The sequence below is a fragment of the Neovison vison genome, chromosome 1 (genome assembly GCF_020171115.1).
Source record: "Neovison vison isolate M4711 chromosome 1, ASM_NN_V1, whole genome shotgun sequence".
Lineage (NCBI taxonomy): Eukaryota > Metazoa > Chordata > Mammalia > Carnivora > Mustelidae > Neogale > Neogale vison.
In genome coordinates, this window is record NC_058091.1 from 16,457,548 (window position 1) to 16,483,684 (window position 26,137).

Consider the following 26,137-nt stretch of genomic DNA (forward strand, 5'->3'; position numbering starts at 1 on the left):
CTTTCTCTCTGTCAAGTAAATAAAATCTTAAAAGAAAAAAAAAAAAAAAACATGGATGCTCTGGTGCTAACTGTTGGGATTCCTGTACTTGGCCTTCTAAGTGCCTGAACAATAATTCTGAACAAAGAGAATATTTCCCAAGTTCTCCTTCAGTGTTGGAAATCAGACACTTGTCAATATCATAAGGTGCTCACTGCCCAAAGAATACTGTGTGAAAGTGGAGAATCTCAGGGCTTCCTTCCTTTGACACTCAGATCTATTGATTAAGACAAGATTGCATTTATGATAGTTTTCTTTAGTAATTTATTTTTTAAATAGGTATTTAAATAAAATATAAATAAAGGTTACATTATTTCAGAAGTTTACAGTATGACGCAGTGGATAGAAATGGCATTCGGTCTCTCTGAAACCACCTCTCAAGTAGTCATATGTAAGTGTCAGACATGATCCTGACACTCTGGATGCAGAAAAAATTCTGGAAATGAAGCAATGCGATTAGGATTTCCCCAGACCAGACATCTCCAGTAGTGACTCTCCGTTGATTCCTCCTCTCTGACTCACCTCCTTCAAGGCACAGTGAGTCTTCAAGAAGGAAACAGATCTGCTTCTAAAAGTTGAGATGCCCTTCAACAAATGGATAAAGATGTGGTCCATATACATAAGGGAATATTGCTCAGCTGTCAGAAAGGATGAATGCCCAACTTTTGCATCAGTATGGACGGGACTGGAGGAGATTATGCTGAGTGAAATAAGTCAAGCAGAGAAAGTGAATTATCCTATGGTTTCACTTACTTGTGGAACATAAGGAATAACATGGGGAATAGTAGGAGAAGGAAGGGAAAAATGAAGGGGGGGAATCGAAGAGGGAGATGAACCATGAGAGACTGTGGACTCTGACAAACTGAGAGTTTTAGAGGGGGAGGGAGGGGAGGATGGGTGAATCTTGTGGTGGGGATTAAGGAGGGCTCATATCATGTGGAGCACTGGGTGTTAAATGCATACACTGAATCATAGAACACTACATCAAAAACTGATGATGTGCTACATGGTGACTAACATAACATAAAACAAAATAGGTAAAGAATTCTTTTATCATGGACAAAGGATCTGTATCCGGAATATATAAAGAGCTCCTACAACCACATTGGATCAAGTCTCGTTCTCCAAAGCTGCAGTACATGGCAAATAAGCCTATGAAAAGTTTGAAAATCTGACAAATAATCAAGAAAACTCTACTTTGAAGGACAATGGGAATGGAGAAATGTGGGAAAAGGTACAAACTTGCAGGTATAAGACTCATAAATTCTGGGGATTAATGTGTAGCATAGTCACAATAGTTAATATTACTGAGCTGTGTATTTGTTCTTTACCTTTTTTAAAACACAAACATCTATCATTTTAATATATTAAAAATACAAATTCTATTCAGCCAACTTAAAATACTATATTATATAACCAGAGCATATGAAAGGGGAAAAAAAGCCACTGGTTGGAAACTGAATCTTACCCAGAAAATTCAAGAGGAAACTTTTTATACATTCATATAATTCCAAGATTAACTAAGTCCTGCCAGAACTATTTTCTAAAACACACCGTCTTGTATTATGACAAATCTTTAATGTCACGTTGCTTAAAATTTTCATTAAACTTTTACTTATCAAATTTAGCCTAAAAATGGAGGCCAATTCCTCTCACATTTACATCATTCAGATCAATTAGTGGCTTAAATAAATATGGTGTCTTGTTTACTGACTGGTATGAGAAAATATGATTTTTTAATTGGAAGTTATTATTGGGGCATCTGGGTGGGCTCAGTCCAGTAAGTATCTGCCTTCTGCTCAGGTGAGGATCCTGGGACGCTGAGAGGCAAGGCTTCCCTCGTGGCCTCTGCCTGCCTCGTGCTCAATGCTCAGGGTCCAATCTGCTCCCCGTTCTCCCTCTGTCACACTTTCCATCACCCCTACACCTTTCTCTCTCTCCTTCTCTCTCTCAAATAAAAAAAAAATGGAACAGTCATTGAGTTTCTACCAGTTTTTAGGTCCAGTAATACTGGTGTAAAAGCCATGTGCAGCAGCACGCTCAGCTCTCCGTCGAGGAGGCAGAACACACAGCTCTCCTTGGGTGGTGGCAGCTAACCAGAGGGCCCCTGGGAGAGACTCTCCAGGATAAAATTCGAAGGCCAGAGCTCCAGGGTCCCTGGGACACCTGGCTCAGCCCTGGTTCTCTCACCTGGCAGCTAGCCTCCTGCAGAGCCCAGAGCCCCAGCCAGCTGAACTGCTCCTGCCTTGAGCAGAGGTGCCTCAGAGTGGCTCAGGAGGGGGCACTGAGCTGCTGTTAGAGTGGGATGCTGTCACCTGACTGGACCAGGAAGGTTGTGGCAAGGCAAGGACAGTCACACTCAGACCTTGTGTTCAGCTACCAAGGGGAGGAGAGGCTGAAGGCAAGGGAAGATGGATTTGTGTCTAGAAGCCTCCCCAAGGATCCAGAAACCAGGATCCAGGTCCCTCTCTTTGAGTAGGCCTCCCAGCTGCTGCTTTATGGCTTCTGATCCAAAGGGTAGATCAAGATCTAATTAAAGGGAACAGATGATTCATTCCTAGTTTTAGTCTTTTTGTTTTTTAAGATTTTATTTATTTATTTGACAGAGGCACAGCAAAAGAGAGAACACAAGCGGGGGGAGTAGGAGAGGGAGAACCTCTCTTCCCATTAAGCAGGCAGACTGATGCAGGGCTTGATCTTAGTACCCTGAATCATGATCTGAGCTGAAGGCAGCTGCTTAATGACTGAGCCACCTAGGCACAATTATACATATATCCAATATAATTTTATTTTTTTCTTCATGTTTTATTTAAATTCAATTAATTAACATATAGTGTACTATTAGTTTCAGATGCAACTGTAGGGATTCAGCAGCAGCATATAATACCCGGTTCTCACCACATCACGTGCCCTCCCTAACGCCCATCCGCCAGTGACCCCATCTCCCACTGCCTTCCCCTCCAGCAACCCTCAGTCTCCTATGATTAAGAGTCTCTTATGGTTTGCCTCCCCCTCTGATTTCCCTTATTTTATTTTTCACTCCCTTCCCCTTTGATTTTAGTTCTTTAATTTCTCCAGAGGAGGACTCTCTAGTGTCTTCTGCGCTTTTTTCACGCCCAGCTAGTATGTTTATAATCATTATTCTGAATTCTAGTTCTGATATCTTACTATTGTCCCTGCTTATTAGATGCCTGGCAGTCGGTACTGCCTCTTGTTCTCTTTCCTGAGGTGAGTTTTTCCATCTTCTCATTCTGTGCAGAGAAGAATAGATGAACGAGAGAACAAAGAACTAAAATGGCAACAATGACCCCAAAATATGGAACCCTTCATGAATTTATATGTCAACTTGCCCAGGGGCTACACTAACCTTCTCTCTATTGTTTCAATTTTATTATATGTGCTGCTGAAGCGAGTACCAGGTGTGATATTCTTACTCTGGACTTACTTGTGAGGCCCCACAGAAAGGGAGAGAGGATGCTTAATTTAGCCTAAGGATGTGGATTAATTTTGCCTGTCCACTTGGAGAATATTTTGGATAAAATTGACATTTAAATGGGTGAGCTTCAAGTAAAGGAGAATGTCCTTCAGAACATTGCTGGGCCTTGTCAAATCAGTGGAAGGTCTGAAAAGAACAAGAATGACCTCCCGCAAAGTACAGGGAGCTCTCCCACAGACTGCCTTCAGACTCCATCTGCACCGCTGAGTCTCAGGATGGCTTCAGGATGTGAAGTTAACGGCCTCCACAGGTGCATGAGTAAATCTCGCACTATCTCTCTGCCTGTCTGCACGTCATACTGCTTCTATTTTCTGGGGAAGTCTGACTAAAACAGGTGGGTGAGGAAGACTTAATGGCAGGTGATATTTGTGCCCAACATTCGCAGGACACAGGCTGTTGGCCCGTGTGATCCAAACTACCTGACAGAGGAAAGTTCTAGAACAGAAAGCCTGGGGGCCGATGGTGAGAACCTTAAGGTTTTGGAGAGGAAGAGATTTCAGGAGTTGAAAAGGGCCAGGGAGGTTTTGTGTGAAATTCTTTAGCAGCCATGAGTTTCAAGCAGAAAAATCACTGGGAACACATTGTCCACAGAAGACTTAAAGGGTGATCTCATCTCCAAAGAGCTGATTCAAGTGCCTGCCATCTCCTACACCAAAGTGAGGGGCAGAGTCTCTAGAGACTAAGGGTGCGTGCCTCCCAATTCCAGTCCTCAGCTGCTCTCCTCTCTCGAAAGGCCTGGGGTGACCATGCTAATGAGGGACAGAAGGGAGAGGCTGCCAAACACTGGAGCACAGAGAGGGAGAAGGGAACAAAGAGGGAAGACCTGACTGGAGTATGATGCCTCCATCAGAAAGGATGAATACCCAACTTTTGTAGCAACATGGACGGGACTGGAAAAGATTATGCTGAGTGAAATAAGTCCAGCAGAGAGAGTCAATTATCATATGGTTTCACTTATTTGTGGAGCATAACAAATAGCATGGAGGACAAGGGGAGATGGAGAGAAGGGAGTTGAGGGAAATTGGAAGGGGAGGTGAACCATGAGAGACTATGGACTCTGAAAAACAATCTGAGGGTTTTTTTTTTTTTTTAATAGGTGGGGAGATTTTATTTGGATATTTTTTTTTTCAATTTATTTATTTTCAGAAAAACAGTATTCATTATTTTTGCACCACACCCAGTGCTCCATGCAAGCTGTGCCCTCTATAATACCCACCACCTGGTACCCCAACCGCCCAACCCCCCGCCACTGCAAACCCCTCAGAACAATCTGAGGGGTTTGCAGTGGCGGGGGGTGGGAGGTTGGGGTACCAGGTGGTGGGTATTAGAGAGGGCACGGATTGCATGGAGCACTGGGTGTGGTACAAAAATAATGAATACTGCTATGCCGAAAATAAATAAAAAATAAATTTTTAAAAAAATGACCAGGAGCTGTTTGGAGCCATTTAACTTGTCACGTCAAATTCTGAAACTGATGTATCTCTTGTGTCCCCATTTTTCAGAACCATACATATTTTTGAAAGAAGCCTAAACTTCTTAAGACATTGTGAGTCTTGTACTGAACACTTTTCTTCCTGAACCACATGACAGAGCTGTCACACTGATGTCCTCCCAGTTTTCGTGATGTCCTGATGCCAGCATTTTAGCATATAGTTTCCCCACACTGGGACATTCCCCTGGGTCAGGATCATCTCCTAGTAGGTCTCAGAGTACCTGAGGGCCTCCTAGTCCTCAGGCTCTGCTTCGAGTTGTTCCAGGATTGTCCAATACGGCCAAAGAGATTGACGGTCTTGGGCATTTTCCATTTCCTCAATGTGCTGAAGATGAGGGTTAGAGTCCTTTATTTGCCTTTCTGATGCATTGGTTTAATCTGTAAATGTAGGTGAAGGGATTTACATGGAGGAGGCCGCTGGGACTGTATGTTGTCCATAAGTTCTTAAAAATACATTTTGAAAGCTTTGTTCAGTTGGTGTTTTGACCCATTTTTGTGTCATTTTTTGACAATAGTTCAGATTATTTAGTCTTAGAAACAGAAATATCCTAACACACTGTATATATTATACCTCTGTTGGATATCCTATGGCTAATTTTTTGCTATGACACATAGCACCGCAGTAAACAATCCTACATCTCTTTGTCTTTTGCTCCCATGAGTTTCCAGCCTCGAATTAACACTGGGGTTGCCGTGCAGTGGGATGAACACACTAACCACCATCCGGATAGGGTAAACTATAGGGCAAAAGAGTGATCCCATTTAAACTCCTACCAACACAGAAGAGAACTCATGTTATTCCACTTCCTGTCCACTACTTGCTATAAGCCTCTTTAAATCTTGTCAGTTTGATGCATGTATAAAGCAAGCCCATTGTTCTTTGTGTTATGTTGATAACGGGATGTGTTCAGTGATTTCTGAGGCTGATTTACTATCTGTGACTTGCTCAAAGCATTTGCACAGATCCTTGGACAATCAGATTTTTTTTTTTTGGCAAGATGTATTTTTTTTCCAATTTATTTATTTTCAGAAAAACAGTATTCATTATTTTTTCACCACACCCAGTGCTCCATGCAAGCTGTGCCCTCTATAATACCCACCACCTGGTACCCCAGCCTCCCACCCCCCCGCCACTTCAAACCCCTCAGATTGTTTTTCAGAGTCCATAGTCTCTCATGGTTCATCTCCCCTTCCAATTTACCCAAAAGCACATACCCTCCCCAATGTCCATAACCCTACCTCCCTTCTCCCAACCCCCCTCCCCCCAGCAACCCACAGTTTGTTTCGTGAGATTAAGAGTCACTTATGGTTTGTCTCCCTCCCTATCCCATCTTGTTTCATGGATTCTTCTCCTACTGGACAATCAGATTTATACTTACTTATTTGCAGGAGCTCTTTGTATATTCTGGATGCCAATCCTTTGCTCATGAGGCAATAAATCAACTGTTAGAATCAGTTCTGTTTCTGCTGTGAAGGCTCACTGTGCACTGAAGGAGGAGGACAGGAATGTCAGTGCTGTAGGTAAGGGACCTAGGGAAATCAGGAAGATTCCCCACTGCTTCATTCCCAGAATATCTGTTAAATTCTGAAGAGTCAGGATCATGTCTGAGACTGACAGATGACTGCCTGAAAGTTGATTTCCAAGCCATCCTTAAATTGTGTCTCCACAAGAAATCTAGCAGAATGACACATATTTTTTCCCCATATAGTAGAGGAAGAAGAAAATTCCCAGAGTTCTTACAGGATATAAAAAAAATTCCAGATTAATTAGTCTTTTATAAGAGATATGCTTTCTTCAACATATGTAGATGGAAATAAATTGCTGAAGAAAATAATCACATTATGTATATTTCTTAAAGTTTTTTTTTTTTATTTACTCATTTTTGAGAGAGAGAGAAAGCATGTGTGAGCAAGAGAAGAAGAAGGGCAGAGGGGGAAACAAACTCCCTGATGAGTAGGCAGCCAGATGGAGGACTTCCCCCAAGACCTGAAGATCAAGTCCTGAGCTGAAAGCAGGTGCCCCAGCAACTTAGCCACCCAGGCCTGGGAAAGTAATCACATTATAAAATATATCATTTAGAAGTCAACAAGGTTAATGGATTGATTTTAAGGTAAATAAAATATGTTAATAAATATGTTAATAAAGTTAATAAAGTAAAATAAATATAGTTAATAAAGTAAATAACGTTAGAAAATATCTTTTTAAAAAGGCAATGAGGACACAGAAAATGTCCCTGAAGTTCTAGAGCTTCAAACAGTATCTTTTTGGTGATAGTGTCTGCAAGGACATGGTCCTCTTACACAGAAGAATCTGATATTGCACAACTAGAGGACAACATGGAAAACGTTGTCTTCATTGAGATCCTTCAGTCCATTATTTAAACATTTCAGTGTAGGAATTCCATCACTTAACACCAACAGAAAACGGCATAGAATATGCCAGTGGAAAGTGCTGATAGGAGATGCACAAAATCAAGAATGGACTTGGGAGCTTCCCTGTCCTGCACCAGGTGGCTGGACTGAGGTTCTGGATTTGTGAACTTGGTAGTGCTGCTGGTCTAATGATGAACAGCAGCTCATCCAAAGGCAGCTGGCCCAGAAGTAGAGTCAATGCACTGGTCCACACACTGAGGGGCTTCTTGGTAGACTTGGCAGCTTAAGAAAAGAACAGGTGTTTGTCTCCGTGGCTGAAGAAATCCTGGGCCCCCTGTCCTGGGGCTGCCCTTCACCAGCACTCCCCACCCCAGAGCACAGACCTCACCCAGGGGCATGCATTTCCCCCAGCCATGACCCCAGCCCTGGGCCCAGCCACCTTTACAAACCTCCTCCCTCTTGAACCAAATCACAAAGGCAGCCCCAGGCCCTGTTACCAGTGGTCTGGGCTCAGGACCAAAGTGAGTAAGAAACCAGTGTGCTCATGTGACTCGGGTTCCCAGGCTCCCTCTCAAGGCAGGTCCTAAAGGACCTGCTGGGGGTTATGACAGAAGATAGGGACCTTCACTTGATACTTCTAACCTTGAGGAACACTGTGGGCAAAAGTCCTTCTTTTCCCTTCCCTCCTAGCCTCCTGTAAACAGCACGCAGAGCTCTTAGTCTGAAGATCCTTCCCCCATCCCATCCGTTCCTGGTCCGGCTCAGCTGGGAGCTCACCGGGGAGCTCAGTTAGCCCATCCCCCAGGTCGGCTCTGCTCAAAGCAGGGGCTGCTCAGGGGCTCAGGATCTGAGGTGTGCAGGAAGCTGGCTGCCAGCGACGGCACCAGCCTCAGCCAGGGTCCCCACTGTTGCACGGAGAACTGGTCTCCTTCTAGTCCCATCATGCACGGTCTCTAGTGCCCACATGCTGCCTCACATGTGAAGACCCAAGCCACGTTCTGGGGAAACACAGCACTACTGTCCAGCCCTTTGAGTTGGTCTGCAGTGGCCTTTCCACTCCCTCTTCTTGTGATGAGACCCTGGGCCCCTGTCCTTGTAACTGCCAGGAAGGAGTCCCCTTCTCCTTGAGCTGTCCCATGGAGCTGCCATGCTGCTCTGTCTCAAAGGGAGTACAGCCCATGCTGTGTGTCCCCGCTGTCCCCACACCACCCACCCTGGACCCAAATTGACTCTCTCCAATAGAGAACCCAGTCAGGGCCAAGCCTGACTTCCCTCAATCCCTTTAGCACCAACAGGCCTTAAGCAGTGGTGTGGGCCCCTCCCTTTTCCCAGTGGCCTTATCAGTGACTGAGGCCATATCAGAGCTCAGGGCTGAGCTTATCCAAGCTGTTGCCAACACGTGATATGAGATCTCATTCATCTAGTCCCACTGCCCTCTGAGAAGCTTCAGGCAGTGGGCAGGGGTGAGCCTGGGAATTCACTATTCCCTGTGCTCACACCAGGCCATCTGCCATCCCTTCCCTCTCAATCTGCTCTCACTACCTGTGGATCTAATGGTCTCCCACAAGGATGCCCATTATGACCGCACAGCTGAGCAGCAGGGGAAAGATCCAGGTGCAGGATCCGATGGCCATGGCCTTGCCAGGGTCTGTACCTTGTTGTGTGGCTGGTGGCACTGAAATGAAAATGCAAGGATAAGAGCCTCAGTTGGGACCCCAAACTGGGGGAGGCTTCCTCAGCATCTGCAGGTGCAACCTCCCAGGCAGACAGTGTCTATCACTGTCCTTGAGGCAGCTGCTGTGACCAGTCCTGATGTTGGGAAGGGAGAAGGGGATGCGCCCTGTCCCCTAGGGGCTCCTCCCGCCAAAAGGGGAAGCAGGGTTTGCAATGTAAGCAGTCGCTCCTGCTGTGACAGACAGGAGGTGATGCAGAACAAGGATGGTGACAGTGACCACCTCTGAAAAGCTGACAGTCCAGGTGGCACTGAAGGATCTCTCACAATACACCAGGTGACATGAAAAAGACAGTAAATCTCAGAAAAAGGAACATAAGACCATCTCTGGAAACAGACTGATGCTCCCCTGTTTGGGGCCAGCAAGAAATCCAAGAACTACCTGAGCACCAGGTGTGTGCAGTGTTGAAAAAATCCAGGAGGTAGGAAGGGAAAGGATGAATTCTGGAACATTCCTATAGCCATTATTCTGCCAAGAAGAATATCCCATGGATGGTTCAACTCCTCTCTCTTCACACACACACACACACAGACACACACACACACACACTATGGGTAGGGCAAGGTCATTTCATGAAAACCAGCACTCCATCCAGTCTTCTGAGTTACCTGTGGTTTCATGGGTTTCATTGCAGTGCTCCCATACTTGCTGGAGCCAGCGCTTACAGTCTCCATTTGACGTCCACACAAGGAGCTTGATCAGCTCTCCGTCATTGTCCAACGTGCCTTTGAACTCTTGGCCTCCAGGAGGAACACTGTCCACTTTCTGTTCTCTGCATCAAAGAGGTAGATTAACTGTACATTGAAGGCAAACCACCAGGATCCTCTGGTGTGTCCATCAGCCCCAGGCTCACACATGAGTCTACCCTGTAGGGTGAGGGAATCTGCCCCCGCCCCCACCAGAGAAAACAGGTCAGCCTCTGGTCTTGACCAACCCTTTGCCCCACCCACTGCTCCCCTTTGGCCCTCCTGGTCTTGCTCTGGCCTTCTTGCCTGCCCCAGCTGCTGGGCCATGTGTGTGGGACCCACTTCTAAGTTTTACATGAACATCATAGCTCTCCAGCCCTGCCAAAGTGTTCTCCTTCTGCCCTGGGCCTTCGGACTCACAGCTCTTTGTGATAAATCCTGTTGTGATGTCCAGCACTTTCTTTCTGAGCTCTTCCCCAGGTATTTCAGAGGTTCCATCTGTGTGTCCCAAAATCCTGTGTCCTTCAGCTTCATCCCGCAAGGATCACGGGGTTTGACCTCCTTGCTCCCACAGTTATAATAAAGAAACTCGTTTCCATTGACCTGGACTTGAATCTCACACCTCTGTTGTCCAGGCCTGGCCAGAGATGTCATGAGATGATTGTGCTTAAGCGAAAGAGCATCTGCGAGAGGAAGACACAGGTGGAGGCTGGGGCTGGAAGAGAAAGAGCAGCAGGCACCCAGCTGCCAGCCAGGTGACAGCAGTGACATCCCTGGAGGCCTGTGCTGGCAGAGTAAGGACTGTCCCTGTAATATGGTTCCCAATAGCCTTGGAGACTGGTGCTTTTCCCCGTTGGGATTGGATCAGGATGTCTCTGCTTGGCAGGAAGTCACCCAGCCCCTGATAGGATCCCGCGCCCACCACGCTGACACCCAGCCTCACTCGGTCTCTACCCACTGCAGGCACAGGCCAGGCTGGCTATGGCAAGAAGCGGTCTACATGTCAGAGGACTGTCAGGACGCAGGCCAGTGTCCTGTAGGAAGATGAGGGGCACGGAGGGGGCTGCTCCTGAGGATCTGGGGCCGGGTGGGGACAGGGTGAGGACAGAATCCAAAGTCAGGTGAGGGAGAGTTCGGGATCATGGGTCACAGGACTCAGCAGGGCCCTGCTGAGATCCTGATAACCTGCCCTTAAGATGGGTCTTGGAAGCCTGGAAAGGGTGGTCCACATGTCACAGACTAGAGCAGCAGGCATTGCCAAGGCAGATAGAAGTTCAGAGAAGTGCATATGACAGAACAGATAGAGCAAGAAATGCCAAACACAAAACTAAAAACATGTCCTGCTACTACACTCAAGGACAGATCTAAAGGGCTCCTTATAAAGAAAATAAATAAATAGAAAAGTATCTTATCCTGGATGCAAGGACAGAGATGAGTACCAACCTTAAAGCCTCTCTCAGGATGCAGGGATGTGACGAACCCTATTTGATTTTCTGTGTCTACTGAATATTGCATAGTTCTCTGTTATAACCACTCAACATGCTGTTGTAGCCAACAAGCAGCCACAGATAATCCATGATAAAGGTGCCGATGGACTGGCTCCTTGGGCCCCAGGACCCTTAGAATCCATACCACAGAGCCCTGGGGGAAAATGGGCTCTGTGCCCTTTGTGACATCCTGATCTGAGTATCAGGAAGTTAGTGTTCCAAGAAGGCAATGATACTCCAAGGAAGGAAAAAAGAGGCTGAGGGCATGTATGATCTTGGGACAGGGAAGGAGGAGGTCTCTGGCCAGAGGACATCAGAGCTGTGCACACTGAGCTGGGAGGCACTGGTGAAGGAGGGCCTGGAGTCCCACGGGGAGGGAGGAGGGGGTAGGGGGTAATCTGCTGCCCAAGTGTGCACGCAAGCCCACCCACTTGGACTGGTTGAGGGCAGTGGGGACACTGACTCATACCAGGAGAACCCTGGGAGAGGCTTTGAGAAACGGGGTCCTGTGGCGGTCCCCTCCCTGGTAAAGCCCTGAGTCATGCCCAGAGTTAGGGGCTGGGGGACTCAGGTCCAGCTGGGCTCGGAGGGGAGGCTCCAGGGGTTGGGAGGACCACAGATCTCCAGCGGGGCCCTCTCTCCCTCAGTTATGCTCCTGGCCCCCAGCTCCTGGCCTAACTTTTCAGGTTTTTCCGCTATCCCTTCTTCTTCTTCCCTGCCCCGCTTCCTCCTCCTCCCCACCTCTTTCCTTCTTCTTCTTTCCTCCTTCTCCCCCTCCCCCTCCTTCTTCTTCTTTTTTTTTTTTTTTTTTTTTTTTTTTTTTAAGATTTATTGATTTACTCTGGAAAGTGCCAGGGGAAGGGGCAGAGGGAGAGGGAGAGAGTGAATCTCCCACAGAGCTCAAACTGAGCACAGAGCCCCAGGTAAGGCTCCATCTAGGGACCCTGAGAGCAGGACCTGAGCCCAAATCAAGAGTCCCGCGCTTAACCCACTGAGCCCGCCAGGTGCCCAGAAGCTGCCTCTGTTTTCGGTCCCTCTCCAGGCCCAGGCGACCACCGCCCACATACACCCTCCAGGCAGAAGGCGGCCCGCAGGGAATAATTGAGGAGTACGGGTCTGAAGACGAAAACCCGAGAACGCTCCACAGATGCCTTTTCCGCTCCCTGGTCTTACTCCTCACTCCCCAACACCCAGCTCCAACCCCGGGTTCGACCTCTGAACTCAGGGCTGTAGCCTGCTGGAGCACAGACCGGCAGGAAAAACCAGAGCAGGAGGCCAAGACGAAGCCGGAGGCCCCAGTCCCGGCCGTTTGCCCCGGGAAGCTCCTCGCAGCACCACTCATCCCCGATCTGCAGTTTCTACAGAAAATTTCTCACACGGGGCTTGACTCTGCCCCGAACCCCGTCCCCTCCTGCCGTATATCCTAGAATATATCATTCGTTGGAATTGCACTGAAACCGTGAATTGTGGCATTCTTGAACTCTGAAAGTAGCAGAAGGTCTGAGGTGTGCAGAGACTGGGTTGAGCCTAGCCCCAAGTGGAGTTTTCCTAGGTCTTTCAACAAATGCAGGTTTCTCTCCTGAAGACCGAGGATCATGTGAGGACCAGAGAGTTCAACTGAGCTCAGTAGTAATCAATACAATGGGCAGAAATTTTTTCACTTTCTCTTTCTCTCCTGGACCACAGGGAGCTAGTTGTCTCTCAGCAGGGACCCTGGGAATTGCCAGATCGTTCTACTGGCGGCACTCTCTATTGATCCCTATACTATCCTACTGGTTCAAGGTACATGGAAAAATTATTTCCTTTTATTAATTATGTTATAATGTATTATATTATATTACATTTCTTTATATGTGTTGTTATTTCCCCAAAAGTTAATGGCTTAGAATACCAATAACCATTTATTATCTCCCACAGTTTCTGTGGGTCAAGAATTCAGGAGCAGGACCGCAGGCAGGTTCTGGCTCAGTGTTCCCCATGAGGCTGCAGTCAAGTGTTAACTGAGGTCGCTCTCATCAGAGGGTTTGACTGGAGCTATGGGGGAGGGGCTATAGGGCATATAGGTTAGGTGGTGCTTCTAGGCTGGATCCCTTCTATGGCTGTTGGCAGGAGACCTCAGCTTCTCATGACAAGGAATGGCTACGTGAGGAAATTGACAGTTGGGGGCCCTTGGGTGCCTCAGTCAGTTAACCATCTGCCATAGGCGCAGGCCAGGTTCCCAAGAGCCCCGTGTCGTGCTCTCTGCTCAGCATGGAGTCTGCTTCTCCTTCTCCCTCTGCCCCTCCCCCTGCTAGTGCTTTCTCATTCTCTCTCTTGCTGTCTCTCTCAAATAAATAAAATCTTAAAAAAAAAAAAAAAGTCACAGCAGTTGGCTTTCCCCAGAGTGAGAGAACCTAGAGAGAAAGGTGGAAACATCAATGTCTTTTGTGATGTGGACTTGAAAGTCATATTTTAGCATTTACATTCCATCCTGAGAGCTGCACCCATCATCTCTGTTCAGTATGGTTGGGATTACACAGGGCATAAGTACCAAGGGGACAGAATCACTGAGAGCCATTTTGTAGGTAGGCTGTCACCATTTCTTTACTTGGGTCATCCTTGTCTTCACAGGGCTGCCCCTGTGGACAGAGGGCGGCAGTACACAAGAGGAGTGGGAGTCAGAATCCAGAAGGAATACCTCAAACAGGAGTCATTTAGGTGGCATTGGATAGAGGAAAACATAAGGAAATATTTTTTTCCATGTACCTGGAACCAGTAGGATAAGACAGGGGATTAATGGAGAATGCCTTCAGTATTCACTGTAGAGCTGGGAATGGCCAGGGCCCAGGTAAGAGACAGCTCCCTGTGGTCCAATGGAGAAACAAAGTGAAACAATGACTAAGCATTTTCTTAAACTTACTTATTAATGGGAGAGAGTGCGTGCATTTAGGGTGAAGGGCAGAGGGAGAAGCAGAATCCCTGTTGAGCAGGGATCCTGATGCAGGACTAGATCTCAGGACTCCAGGATCATAACCTGAGGCAAAGGTAGATGCTTAATCTGCTGAGTCACCCAGGAGATTGTCTGCTCATTGTTTTGATTATTACTGAACTGAGCTGAACTCTCTGGTCTTCCCATAATCCTCAGGTCTTCAGAAAAGAAACCTGTACTTGTTGAAGGACCTAGGGAAGCTCCACTTAGGGCTAGGCTCTCCCCAGGGTCTGCACACCTCAGACCTTCCCCCATTGTCAGACATAGAGAATGCCACAATTCACAGTCTCAGTGCAATTCAATATCATAATTCACAGATTTTGTACTTGGAAGTGGAACAAACTGTGCAGGTGGCTTTGCAAACAGAAAGTAGGTGGACGCTGGGAGCACATTGATAGGAGTCAGGGAAAGCCTGAAGACCTTTGAAGAAATTGTCATAGGAGCCTCATTGCATCTGAGGAAGCTGCCAGTAGGAACTCCAAAGAAAAGTGAAATACCATGGCTCTTCTCTCCCCTTCAGAGCCAAGGTTGTCCAAGACATGAAATTTCAGAGGAAAGAGTGGGAGCTCTTGTATACCTAGCTGGTTACAGATCAAGAGGAGACTCCATTAGAGAGGGCGGGGGAGCGGGTACTCAGGAGAACAGAGACGAGGTTATGGACATGGATTGTAGGCTTGAGAGACATCCATTGAAGGCTTTTTTCAACTCCCTAACATCAAGGAGAGGCTATTTACAGCACCTGCTACGTCCAAAGTAATTCCATTCATCAATTTTTTAAATATTCACTGAACACCTAGAATGTTTAAGATCTTCTCCTAGAGAGTCAAGGCAACAAGAATGTTCTGTTTTCTCTGAGGAAGAGAACTAAGAGAGCTAATGAACCCAAGGTGAGAGCCAGCTAGATGTCCACTCACCTAGAGCACTGGTTGGTATTCTTACAGTAGCCAGAACTCTTAGAACATAGAAGAGAGGAAATTAATTCCATCAGAAATGGTTGGGAAAACACAGGTGACACTACCTGAGCCCTACAGGAATTTTACCATTTGTTCAGACAGAAAACATAATCTAGACAAAGGGATGAGCCAGAGCCAGTACAAAGATGAGCACGAGGGTGGGAATCAGCAAATAGACCACACTGGAAGGCCTGGGTATACAATGCAAGTGTGCTAATGTGCTGTTCTCCACTGGCTTACCCTTCCTCTTCTCTGTGGGGCACAGACATCTGGCCCTGCTCCACACAACCTCCCTCCTATAATTTCAGAAGCCAACAGGAAGGGATTACATCTACACAGAAAAACTGTTAAGAGCAAAGTAGAAAGATCTCAGTAAACTTGGAAACCAATAGACTAGCATTAACTAATATTTTATTAAGATGAGTATGTTGTAGTTCCTTGTTGATATTAAATATTTATGACAACCTGGTTATCATAAGATTCACTAATTCTTTATCGTCACATTCAGAGGCAGATAAGAACTTTTGTTATGGACATGCATGCTGAAGCATTTGGACCAACTTTGTAATGTTTTCCACTTTGAGATGCAGAAAATAGGATACCTTGAAGGAAGAAGGGAAAAATGATCAGGTGGATAATCTGTGATAAAGCATGTATAGTGCAATGTTAACTGTACTATCTTATGGGATCAGTATACTAGTGCTCTCTATAAAATTCTAGCAATTTCTCTGTATGTTTTTCAAATTGTCTTATAAATGTTGGGGGAAAACGTATTCCTAAAATTGTTCTGGCACCAACACGATATAATTCCCTGAGAGCTCTGAAGGAACAAGGTAATCTCTGCTAAATAAAGCACAGACACTCATAACAACCAAGGTAACTTTTGGAAGGAAGGTATGCAGAAATTTATGGTGGATGTTAGTAGGAAACAGAACCAATCTACATCTGTACCTACCAATTTTGAAAGCCAAGGTGCATGACACACCATTGAACAGACCAGGAAGACCTTATTGAAGGCTGCTGTAATGGGGTGGGGGGAGGCCTGTACTTAGCCTCAATTCCGCTCCACTGAAACAAGGGGCAGGGTGTGTTTAAGAGGTGAGGAAGCTGGTGGGAAAGTCCTGGAGGTTGAGCAACAGGATGTGTTGAGCACATGGACTTATTTCCTGAGCTTTTAAAGGTACTTCTCTGTAATTAGATCACTCTGTAATTAGTGGCTCCCGTCAAACTTAGTTGCTGTTATGGACTCTACTGTGTCCCCCCAAGAGTCATAGTTTGAAGCCCTAACCCCCAGGGTAACTGTATTTGGAGACAGGGCCTGTAAGGGGTAAGTGAGGATGAATGAGGTCATATGTGTGGGGTCCTGATCCAGTTTGATTGGTGCCTTCTAAGAAGGGTAAGGGACATCAGAAGTGGGTGCACACAGAGGAAAGGCCTCCATGTGAGGACACAGCAGGAAGGCCTCCATGTGGGAGCCCTGGAGAGACATTTCAGGAGAAACAACCTGCCTGGATCTTGATCATGGACATCCATTCTCTAGAACTGGGAGAAAATGTTCGTTTTGGTCTTTGCAGAGATTAGCATTTTCCTGTTCCTTAAAATGGTTTTTGAGACAAACAATGGTATTCTAGCCTGATAGAGTCAGCTGTGTCATATAGATTGACTCTATCTAAGAAGAGCTAATTTGATCATGTAAAGAGCCTACTCAGATGTATGTAATTTTTAGTATCCATAAATGAAGGTTATCTATATCTTGCAATTTCTATGCACAGACCAATGGAAATGCAGTTACAAACACACACAGGTATGCAGCATAGGCATACAAGCATAGACACGTTGACAGGACTGAAAAAAGTTGATTTAAACATATTATCTCTTCTTAAGATTGAGGCTTAGATAGAGAGATAGTTTCAAAATGATCTTCAGAGAAAAATGTTCATTAACATTATTGAATTAACATCTGATTGTTTCTTTTAGGCTCCCTTTTTGTTTTCAAGTAGTTATGATATATTAGAAAATTCTACTAGACTTGTCCCCACAGGTGGCAATGTAGACCTCAAGTATTTGATGGTTTCAGTTCAAAAAGATGAAGGTGTATATGGACCACATCTTCCTTATCCATTCATCCATTGAAGGGCATCTTGGTTCTTTCCACAGTTTGGCGACCATGGCCATTGCTGCCATAAACATTGGGGTACAGATGGCCCTTCTTTTCACTACATCTGAATCTTTGGGGTAAATACCCAGTAGTGCAGTTGCAGGGTCAAGGGAAGCTCTATTTTTAGTTTCTAAAGGATTCTCCCACTGTTCTCCAAAGCGGCTGCACCAACTTGCTTTCCCACCAAGAGTGGAAGAGGGTTCCCCTTTCTCCAATCCTCTCCAACACACGTTGTTTCCTGTCTTGCTAATTTTGGCCATTCTAACTGGTGTAAGGTGGTATGTCAATGTGGTTTTAATTTGAATCTCCCTGATGGCTAGTGATGATGAACACTTTTTCATGTGTCTGATAGCCATTTGTATGTCTTCATTGGAGAAGTGTCTGTTCATATCTTCTGCCCGTTTTTTGATATGATTATCAGTTTTGTGTGTGTTGAGTTTGAGAAGTTCTTTATAGATCCTGGATATCAGCCTTTTGTCTGTATTGTCATTTGCAAATATCTTCTCCCATTCCATGGGTTGCCTCTTTGTTTTGTTGACTGTTTCCTTTGCTGTGCAGAAGCTTTTGGTTTTGATAAAGTCCCAAAAGTTCATCTTCACTTTTGTTTCCTTTGCCTTTGGAGACATATCTTGAAAGAAGTTGCTGTAGCTGATATCGAAGAGGCTACTGCCTATATTCTCCTCTAGGGTTCTGATGGATTCCTGTCTCACGTTGAGGTTTTTTTGTTTTGGTTTTTTTTGTTGTTGTTTTTTTTTTGTTTTGTTTTCCAATTTATTTATTTTCAGAAAAACAGTATTCATTATTTTTTCACCACACCCAGTGCTCCATGCAAGCCGTGCCCTCTATAATACCCACCACCTGGTACCCCAACCTCCCACCCCCCCCCGCCACTTCCAACACCTCAGATTGTTTTTCAGAGTCCATAGTCTCTCATGGTTCACCTCCCCTTCCAATTTACCCAAAAGCACATACCCTCCCCAATGTCCATAACCCTACCCCTCTTCTCCCAACCCCCCTCCCCCCAGCAACCCACAGTTTGTTTCGTGAGATTAAGAGTCACGTTGAGGTCTTTTATCCATTTTGAGTTTATCTTTGTGTACAGTGTAAGAGAATGGTCGAATTTCATTCTTCTACATATAGCTGTCCAGCTTTCCCAGCACCATTTATTGAAGAGACTGTCTTTTTTCCACTGTACATTTTTTCCTGTTTTGTCAAAGATTATTTGACCATAGAGCTGAGGGTCCATATCTGGGCTCTCTATCCTGTTCCACTGGTCTATGTGTCTGTTTTTATGCCAATACCATGCTGTCTTGGTGATCACAGCTTTGTAGTAAAGCTTGAGATTAGGTAACATGATGCCGCCAGTTTTATTTTTGTTTTTCAACATTTCCTTAGCGATTTGGGGTCTCTTCTGATTCCATACAAATTTTGGGATCATTTGCTCCAGCTCTTTGAAAGATACTGATGGAATTTTGATTGGAATGGCATTAAAAGTATAGATTGCTCTAGGCAGTATAGACAGTTTAACAATGTTTATTCTTCTGATCCAAGAGCATGGACTGGTCTTCCATCTTTTTGTGTCTTCTTCAATTTCTTTCATGGGTGTTCTGCAGTTCCTCGAGTACAGATTCTCGTATGGATCCTTGTATGGTTAGGTTTATTCCCAGGTATCTTATGGTTCTTGGTGCTATAGTAAATGGAATGGATTCTCTAATTTCCCTTCCTGTATTTTCATTGTTAGTGTATAAGAAAGCCACTGATTTCTGTACATTGTTTTTTTGTAGCAACATGGACGGGACAGGAAGAGATTATGCTGAGTGAAATAAGTCAAGCAGAGAGAGTCAATTATTATATGGTTTCACTTATTTGTGGAGCATAACAAATAACATGGAGGACATGGGGAGATGGAGAGGAGAAGGGAGTTGAGGGAAATTGGAAGGGGAGGTGAACCATGAGAAACTATGGATACTGAAAAACAATCTGAGGGTTTTGAAGGGGTGGGGGATGTGAGGTTGAGGGAACCAGGTGGTGGTAGTGAGCACATATTGCATGGAGTACTGGATGTGGTGCAAAAACATGAATACTGTTACACTGAAAAGAAATTTTTAAAAAATTCTTAAAAAAAAAAAAAGAACACCCATCATGATTTGAAAAGGCTATTAAAACACACTTCCCTTTTCTAAAAAAAAAAAAAAAGATGAAGGAGCCTTCAGGAGAGGCCCAATCCTACAACATGTGTAGCCCTTGCTGCTTGTGTGCAAACATTAAAGGAAACCACCAGATTTATGAGTTCAGTCCAATTCTGCTGAATGGAGCTGGACTCATATGTATCCAGCCAGAAAAGGGAACCACAGAAATATACACACACCAATGCTGCTCGCCCTCCAACTGAAAGTGCATTAATCAACTTGCAGATACTCCTGCTAGAACTCACCTCTGTTTAGACGCCCACTAGATTCAGGAGTTTATAATTTGCAGTGCTTGTATTGGTTTAGAACAGGGATTTTAAGATCATCCAACCCTGTACTAAAGCTTTTCAATAAAATCATGCTACTTCTTTCAAAAAAAAAGGAGGGGGGTAGAAAATGTTTCTGTTGCTTCAGCCTCCCAGGTGATGGTCTTTTATCAAAGTTCTCCCAGGTGATGGTCTTTTATCAAAGTTCTCCCAGGTGATGGTCTTTTATCAAAGTTCATTCCCTCCTGCCGAGAGACTGGGAGGTGAGGATCCTATCTTTTTTGATATCCACATTTGAAAGAGATGGCTCCCAGGGCCTTAAGAAAGATGGTCATGAGTTATACAGCTGTTAAGAGAAGAAAGAATTTACAGTTACAAGTTTTAAAAAAAAGTTTCCGGGGCGCCTGGGTGGCTCAGTGGGTTAAAGCCTCTGCCTTCAGCTCAGGTCATGATCCCAGGATCCTGGGATCAAGCCCCACATCAGGCTCTCTGCTCTGCAGGGAGCCTGCTTCCTCCCCTCTCTCTCTCTGCCTGCCTCTCTGCCTACTTGTGATCTCTCTCTCTCTCTCTCTCTCTCTCAAATAAATAAAATCTTAAAAAAAAAAAAAGTTTCCTAGGGGCTATGGTGAAGCTAAGCATCTGACTCCTGATAGCAGCTCAGGACTTGATCTCAGGGTCATGAGTTCAAACCCTGTGTTGGACTCCCCACTGGGTATAAGGCCTACTTAAAAGGTAAAAGGAAGCTTTTGATTTTGATTTTGATGAGGTCCCAAAAGTTTATTTTCACTTTTGTTTCCTTTGCCTTTGGAGACATATCTTGAAAGAAGTTGCTGTGGCTGATATTGAAGAGGTTACTGCCTATGTTCTCCTCTAGGATTCTGATGAATTCCTGTCTCACGTTGAGGTCTTTAATCCATTTTGAGTTTATCTTTGTGTATGCTGTAAGAGAATGGTCAAGTTCCATTCTTCTACATACAGCTGTCCAGCTTTCCCAGCACCATTTATTAAAGAGACGGTCTTTTTTCCACTGTATATTTTTTCCTGTTTTGTCAAAGATTATTTGACCATAGAGTTGAGGGTCCATATATGGGCTCTCTACCCTGTTCCACTGGTCTATGTGTCTGTTTTTATGCCAGTACCATGCTGTCTTGGTGACCACAGCTTTGTAATAAAGCTTTAAATCAGGTAACATGATACCCCCAGTTTTATTTTTGTTTTTCAACATTTCCTTAGCGATTTGGGGTCTCTTCTGATTCCATACAAATTTTTGGATTATTTGCTCCAGCTCTTTGAAGAGTACTGGTGGAATTTTGATTGGAATGGCATTAAAAGTATAGATTGCTCTAGGCAGTATAGACATTTTAACAATGTTTATTCTTCCAATCCAAGAGCATGGAATGGTCTTCCATCTTTTTGTGTCTTCTTCAATTTCTTTCATGAGTGTTCTGTAGTTCCTCGAATACAGATCCTTTACCTCTTTGGTTAGGTTTATTCCCAGGTATCTTATGGTTCTTGGTGCTATAGTAAATGGAATCGATTCTCTAATTTCCCTTTCTGTATTTTCATTGTTAGTGTATAAGAAAGCCACTGATTTCTGTACATTGACTTTGTATCCTGCCATGTTGCTGAATTGCTGTATGAGTTCTAGTAGTTTGAGCATGGAGGACATGGGGATTTAGAGAGGAAAAGGGAGTTGGGGGAAATTGGAAGGGGAGGTGAATCATGAGAGACTATGGACTCTGAAAAACAATCTGAGGGGTTTGAAGTGGCGGGGGGGGTGGGAGGTTGGGGTAATAGGTGGTGGGTATTATAGAGGGCACGGATTGCATGGAGCACTGGGTGTGGTAAAAAAATAATGAATACTGTTATGCTGAAATTTTTTTTAAAAAAGGTAAAGAAAAAATAAAAATAAATAAAATGTTCTAAACAAGGGAGATCAGAAGCCTGGAGCCATGAAGGAGATTATTTTAAGGTTAGTCCAGCTGGAAACTAGAACATTAAGGTGGTCTTGGTCATGGCCACCATTGGACTGAAAGCTTAAAATACAGACTGTGGCAACCTCACGGCCACATGCATAAGGAGGTGGACGTTTTGTTTAGCCAGGGTAAAAGGAAACCAGGTAAGTGAGTACCAAACCAGTCTCCAGAATGTCAACAGACACAAAGACTCAAAAAATGATGATGATGATGGTGATAAAAGCTGAGTTTAGTTATGTAACATTTGCATGTTAAACATGTGGGCGGAGGGGCCCCTGGGTAGCTCTGTCCATTAAATGTCTGACTCATGGTCTTGGCTCAGGTTCTGAACTCAGAGTTGTGGGATGGAGCCCCCTGAGTCAGGCTCCATGCTCACTGGGGAGTCTGTTTCTCTCCCTCTTCCTCTGCCCCTCCCCCTATGCACTCTGGGGAGCATGTGAGCTCTCTCTCTGAAATAAATGAATTAATCTTTTTCTAAGATGTGGGTTGAAATTTATTCTCTGTGTGAATATCCTGTTCCCCAAAAACCTTTCAGCCCATGATTTTAGTATCTATTGATGATATTGGACTGATACCCTTTTCATTAAGAGCAGAAAAGAGACATTTACTGAATATACATGTATTTAATAACTATCTGCTAGTGTTGGGGCCAATTCCACGTTAAAACCTGTTAAACCAGTAGGCCTGCCTGGGCCTACTTAGCCATACTGACTCCATGTTGTCTAGGTAGCCATTTTGTTGTTTTAAATGCCTCAGCAGTTACTAATACCAGTTCCGGGTAACTGTTGCTAAAACACACACCTACAATAAGGCCATTTTGTTGTTTGATAAATGCTTCAGCAGTTACTAGTATCAGTTACAGGTAACCGTTACTAAAACACACAGGTAGGAGACATCCAATCAGCCAAAGCCACATATGTAGAGGTCTGTGGTTGTGCCCTATACAAACTAGCCTGTAAGACCAAGGGAGGTCTCTCTCTTCGGAGGTGGCCCTGGCCGGTCAGTCCAATTTCCAATGCTTGGCATAAAATAAGACTTTGCATAACTTTCACTTTGTCTCAGTCTCGTTTCTTTGGTAACAGACCCAACATTTGGGGGCTCGTCCACGGTCAAATGACGAGAACTGAGCCAGCATCAGAATTTCTGGGAAAAGCCTCCAGAGGTAAGATCTCCAGATTTTATTGTGAGATCCAGTCTGTCTGTCTGGTTGTGGAGCTCCAGGGTATGGCCCACCAGGGAGGAGCTGGACGCAGCCATGCTCCCCAGGGCTGGAGTGGATTCGGAGATGCCCCATCTCTTTTCTGGTAGATCGCCAAGGGGTTCGAGTCCCCCTAGGCAGTCAGGGGACTGAGAAAATCCCCACCAGTGGGTGGTTGCAGGGGGCCAAGAAACTCCCCACCACCACTGGGTCTGCAGTTGTCTTTGTCTTCTCTTTTTGTTGTTGTCTGTTGTGTTACTCATTTGTAGGGGACTGAGAAAATCCCCACCAGCAGCAGGTTCTGGGTAAGGGCTGCTGGGTCTATGGTTGTCTGTGTCTTGTCTTTTTGTTGTCTATTATGTTGTTTGTTGTGTTTGAAAAAAATGGGGTAAGCAGAAAGTAAGGGGACTCTGACTTTCTTCTCTCAGTTCCTCCTAATAGATGTGGGACTTCTCCCTTGCTCATTTCTTGTGTTAATGGCTATAACTGGAGCCACCTGTGGTTAGTCTATCTCAAGACAGAGACTTTAAGGAATATTCCCAAGCAGCTGCCAAAACTCCTTTTGTTTTATGGAAGCTCCTTGCCTTCTCTGGCACGATCTGGATTGCCTAGCCCCTCCCCCTTGCTGGTGGGGCCTTCTGGCAGCACTTTGTTCTTCTGTCTCCCCCTTCTGTTTCTGCACCAACTTGGGTGCGGCCTGCATAACTGGCCTCTAGAACATCCTCGGTGCTTCCTGCACCACAGCTCCCTCTCCCTTCACTGTCAAGGAATGAAAAGAACAGCCCCTGGACCTAACACCCCATACTCCAGATTTTCCCACCTGTGTCTCAGGTAAACATTCAAAGTGGAGTGGTCCCAGGTGGAACGTAAATCAGAATTTAAACTAAGTTAAGTTTGTTGGTTTAATTAAGATAGACATATCTTTAAAGTTATATCAGTAAATGTGAAAATTCAATCAAAGTTTACTGAAGGTCAAATAAGCCCATGTTATTTGTTAAAATCTGTTAACAAAGAAATAGCTGAGTGGATGAATAATTGTCTGTCTCAAAGTTTTAATGAGTTATTGTTAAAGTAACTTTCAAAGTCTTTGGCAACCTGAAACTTTAAAGGTTTGCTTGGATGACAAATGGAATTAAATTTGTTGGACATCTAGGTCTTAACCAAATAGGATAAATTGCTAAAGAATTGAATACTAGATGTAGGTTTGTGCTTTTGACTTCTTGCTGCAAAAAAATATTTAAATCTGTTGGTAAACGTGTTTTGTGCTTAACTGATTCATAAATTTGCCATCTACAGAATTCTGTTGTAACTGTTCACATTTAGTTAATACTAAGCCATCACTGGAGACTAAAGTGTTTCTAAGAATAAAAAATTCTGCTAACTGTAACTAAGACTGATGGAAGTAAGAAAAATAACCCTATATGTAAAAAGAGATACATTTAAAAAAAAGGAATGGAAATACATTTTGATAAAAGGTAATTTTGTCCTAAATGAGATAATTGTTTGGGGGGAAAAATGGCTTGGGACAAAACCTAGATGCAAAAAAAGTTGTAAAAGCTTTGTGAAGGGAAATTTTCAAAAAGAAATTTTAAGTATATCAGGATGGACTAAGATTAAAATGAATTTTAAAATGTAGCACATCAGAATGATAAATACAAATAAAATGACTCCATGGTTTCTAGACTACCAAAAGAAAAATGCCATTAAGGTTTTTATTAAAAGTTTTAATGTTGTCTAAAAAAATAGAGGAAAGTCAATTGACTGATAACTGATAGTAAGTTTAGAAAAATTGTACACACACAAAAAAAAGAGGGCCTAAGAAAGTAGCTTTGTCTTAAAATAAAAATGTCTGGTTGCCCCAGAACATGAAAGGATATAATAAAAACTAAACTTGAGGGTATTTAGTAAGTCATAGAAGGTTTGGGGATTGTGACCTTTATTTGCCTTGGTTTATAGGTTTGAAAGAGAACAATGAAATATGTTGGAAATTTAACCATATTAGATCAGTTTTGATGGATGTATTCACAAGAAGGAAAAAGAAGACTAATAAATATTTTCCTGTGAAATGTTTCTGTTCAAATGAGGCATAGTATTTAAGAAAGGAAGACGAAAGCCCTGTGTCTTGGTAAATCTATATTGGTGATCCACTCAAGTAAATGATGACTATTATGTAAACTAAAAAACACTGGTAAAAAAAAATCTGTTTTCTCTCTGCTCAGAAAGAAAAGGTTTTCTTAGATTAATTGATCTACTATTAAAAAGAGAATATAAATGGTTTTGTCTTTGCCTGCCCAGAGAAACCAGTTTCTATGTTTTGTTTTATCCATAATCCTATTTAAGTATGTGCTTTAAAACTTAAATTTTAGCAATTGTCAACAAGATTTAAATTGTAAATGAGATCTCTTTGACTCCTAAGGCTTTTCCTTGGTATGCTAAGTTACTCAGGAAGCACTGCTAAACCAGTGATAAACCTTGGGTTACGTATGGATAAATGTTATAACTATTATAGAAATTCTATGCATTTTCTAAAGTTTGAACCTTTTGATAAGGTCATAACTTGATATTGTAATTATTGAAATGTTATGTGTCACAGAAGTAACCTGATTTTCTTGCCAGTTAACTGTAAAGCCATATCTATTCTGAATTTTTGTCACTTATAATTGTTTTAATTCTCTTGTAAAATAAGTTTTACCTTAAAAGAGATTCATATAAAGACTTTCAAGACAAATACAGGTGTTTGATATGTTAACAATCCTTGAACTAAAATGGGTAAGAATTTCCAGAACTAAGTAAAAGCTGCATTCAGACTAAACCAGAATTAGTAACATGGGACTAGATGAACTGATGTTTGCTCTTCCACACTAGGGAAACTTTTTCTTAAGTTAACTGTAACTTACAGAGATGAAAAAATATTCATCTGTAAATAAATCAAAGCATTCAACTTTTCTCTTTATCTGAACCCTCTGAAACTCAAAAGGTCTCAGCAAGTATTCTTTCTACCACAGCAATCGGTCATTTACATAAGTTCAACAAGGATCTGTTCTCCTTGTAACAGGACACCATTGGAAACGCTGGTTATTTTACCAAGGCTTTGACTGAAATATCATATTTGAGAAAGACTCA

General features: G+C 43.8%; 1 non-coding gene and 1 pseudogene across 1 annotated transcript; both read right to left on the bottom strand.

Moving 5' to 3' along the window:
- Window positions 1-3,349: 3,349 nt before the first annotated feature.
- LOC122898158 lies at window positions 3,350-3,455 on the bottom strand. The gene has a single exon (XR_006382885.1). It is a non-coding gene; the product is annotated as a U6 spliceosomal RNA (small nuclear RNA).
- A 5,495-nt stretch (window positions 3,456-8,950) lies between these two features.
- LOC122898246 lies at window positions 8,951-10,473 on the bottom strand (annotated as a pseudogene).
- Between the last annotated feature and the right edge of the window lie 15,664 nt (window positions 10,474-26,137).